Source organism: Mandrillus leucophaeus, unplaced genomic scaffold (genome assembly GCF_000951045.1).
Source record: "Mandrillus leucophaeus isolate KB7577 unplaced genomic scaffold, Mleu.le_1.0 Scaffold106, whole genome shotgun sequence".
Lineage (NCBI taxonomy): Eukaryota > Metazoa > Chordata > Mammalia > Primates > Cercopithecidae > Mandrillus > Mandrillus leucophaeus.
Window position 1 is genome coordinate 2,694,082 of NW_012098765.1, and position 3,047 is coordinate 2,697,128.

General features: G+C 48.5%; 1 protein-coding gene across 1 annotated transcript in view; it reads left to right on the forward strand.

Moving 5' to 3' along the window:
• Nucleotides 1-3,047, forward strand: part of BLVRB (biliverdin reductase B) — a 28,261-nt gene that overhangs the window by 4,671 nt on the left and 20,543 nt on the right. The gene's annotated exons all lie outside the window — the stretch shown is intronic.

The window sequence follows — 3,047 nt, forward strand, 5'->3', positions numbered from 1 at the left end:
GGAAGGAAGGAAGGAAGGAAGGAAGGAAGGAAGGAAGGAAGGAAGGAAGGAAGGAAGGAAGGGAGGGAGAGAGGGAGGGAAAGGGCTTGGATTAACTGGAGTTCACAATGGTTCTGTAGGACCAAGAGTCTTGACAGGCATGAACTCTGGTGCCAGCCTGCCCACATTCAAGTCACCAGCTCCGCGGCTTACAGCCTGTGTGGCCAAATGCCTTGTCATCTGTGTACCTAGACATGTGTAAGGTCATGGTGAAACTGGTAGTACTTGCCCTAGGGCTCTTGGGATAATTAAATGAGATCTTATGTAGGAAGTACTTAGACTAGCATTGAATTTTGCAGTCTCTGGATCAGACTCACTTAGGTAAAAATTCAACCTTCTCTACCTACTAGCTGTGTGATCCTGGCCCAGTTGTCTAAAATTGTCTCAGTTTCCCCATCAATGTGGACAGGATAATGATACCTACCTTGCAGGGCTGTTGCAACCTGATGCTTCTCAAACTGTGAGTTATAGTGAGATCTGAAACATATGGTCACAATGTGTATCAACAATATAGGGTGACAAATGATGACATAGTATCAAAATGTATCACTTTAAGTATTAGTTTTATGAAACTCATTTCTTTCTTTTTTTTTTTTTTTTTTTTTTTTTTGAGACGGAGTCTCGCTCTGCGGCCCGGGCTGGAGTGCAGTGGCAGGATCTCGGCTCACTGCAAGCTCCGCCTCCCGGGTTCACGCCATTCTCCTGTCTCAGCCTCCTGAGTAGGTGGGACTACAGGCGCCCGCCACCTCGCCCGGCTAATTTTTTTGTATTTTTTTTAGTAGAGACGGGGTTTCACCGTGTTAGCCAGGATGGTCTCAATCTCCTGACCTCGTGATCCGCCCGCCTCGGCCTCCCAAAGTGGAAACTCATTTCAATTATATATGTATGGGTTTGTGTACACCAGGTTAGGCAATGAAATATTTTGTATTGATGACTGAGTTTTTTTTTTTTTTTTGAGACAGAGTGCCACTCTGTCGCCCAGGCTGGAGTGCAGTGGCATGATCTCGGCTCACTGCAAGCTCTGCCTCCCGAGTTCACGCCATTATCCTGCCTCAGTCATCCAAGTAGCTGGGACTACAGGTGCCCGCCATCATGCCCGGCTAATTTTTTTTGTATTTTTAGTAGAGACGGGGTTTCACCGTGTTAACCAGGATGGTCTCCATCTCCTGACCTCGTGATCCGCCCGCCTTGGCCTCCCAAAGTGCTGGGATTACAGGCGTGAGCCACCATGCGTGGCCGATGGCTGAGATTTTTAAAAAGCTTAAAAAGAGGCCAGGCACCATGGCTCACGCCTGTAATCCCAGCACTTTGGGAAGCTGAAGTGGGTCGACTACTTGGGTCCAGCAGTTTGAGACCAGCCTGGGTAACAGGTAACACAGGAAGACCCACATCTCTATAAAAAATATAAATAAAAATTAAAAAGACTAAAAAGGGCACGACCTCTACAACTTACTCTAAAATAGGAAAAAAGTATATATATGTGTGTGTGTGCATATACATGTGTTTCTAGACATATGTATATACTTATCGTATGTAATATATACTATATTTAATGTTTATATAGACACACATATATATACACATAGGTAGAGAAGGATAGAGCAAAGGAAAATATGAAAAATCATGCCGGGCGCAGTGGCTCACGCCTGTAATCCCAGCACTTTGGTAGTCCGAGACAGGTGGATCACGAGGTCAGGATATCGAAACCATCCTGGCTAACACGATGAAACCCCATCTCTACCAAAAATAAAAAAAATTAGCCAGGCGTGGTGGCAGGCCTCTGTATTCCCAGCTACTCGGGAGGCTGAGGCAGGAGAATGGCATGAACCCAGGAGGCACAGCTTGCAGTGAGCCGAGACTGTGCCACTGCACTCCAGCCTGGGCTACAGAGCAAGACCTCATCTCAAAAAAAAAAAAAAGAATGCCCACATTAAGCCCAGTGCAGTGGCTAACGCCTGTAATCCCTGCATTTCAGGAGGCCAAGGCAGGCAGGTCATTTAAGTTTGAGACCAGCCTGGCCAACATGGTGAAACCCCATCTCTACTAAAAATACAAAATTAGCCGGGCATTGTGGCGCACACCTGTAATCCCAGCTACTCTGGAGGCTGAGGTGGGAGAATCACTTGAACCTGGGAGGCGAAGGTTGCAGTGAGCCAAGATCACACCACTGCACTCCAGCCTGGGCAAGAGAGTGAGACTTCGTCTCAAAAAAAAAAAAAAAAAAATAGAATGCCCATATTGGCCCCATGCAAGCCCCTGCTGCTCCCCCATGTGTGAGGGCAGCACAGATCTTGTGTCATTCCCCTATGAAAGGTGGTCACATAGCATGGGGATGCTGGTCCTGTGATCTTCACTTCAGAGATGAGAAAGCTGAGGTCCAATCATGGAAGAGGTTGCATGAGGTTCCTCAGCTGGTAGGTGGCAGAGCTGGAGTTTGGACCAAGGTCCCTGGGACAGTAATGCCTGTGCTTTTGTGTTTATAAAGGGCCAGGGAGATGGCAGGAAATATGACACAGTCCCTGGACCCACAGAGTGCTTGGTTTGCTGCAGGTCAGCATACAGAGGAAGTACAAGTGACTGGGGGGACTGGGGAAAGAGAGTAAAGGGTGTTCCAGGCAGAGGGCACAGCACGTGCAAAGGCCAGAAGGCAGGAAGCAGCACCATGCATTTGAGGAACTAAAGGAAGAGCAGTTAAGGCCGGGTGCAGTGGCTCACACCTGTAATCCCAGCACTATGGGAGGCCGAGGCAGGTGGATCACGAGGTCAGGAGTTCGAGACCAGCCTGGTCAACATGGTGAAACCCCATCTCTACTAAAGATACAAAAAGGGCCAGACACGGTGGCTCAAGCCTGTAATCCCAGCACTTTGGGAGGCCGAGACGGGCGGATCACAAGGTCATGAGATCGAGATCATCCTGGCTAACACGGTGAAACCCTGTCTCTACTAAAAAATACAAAAAACTAGCCGGGGGAGGTGGCGGGCGCCTGTAGTCCCAGCTACTCGGGAGG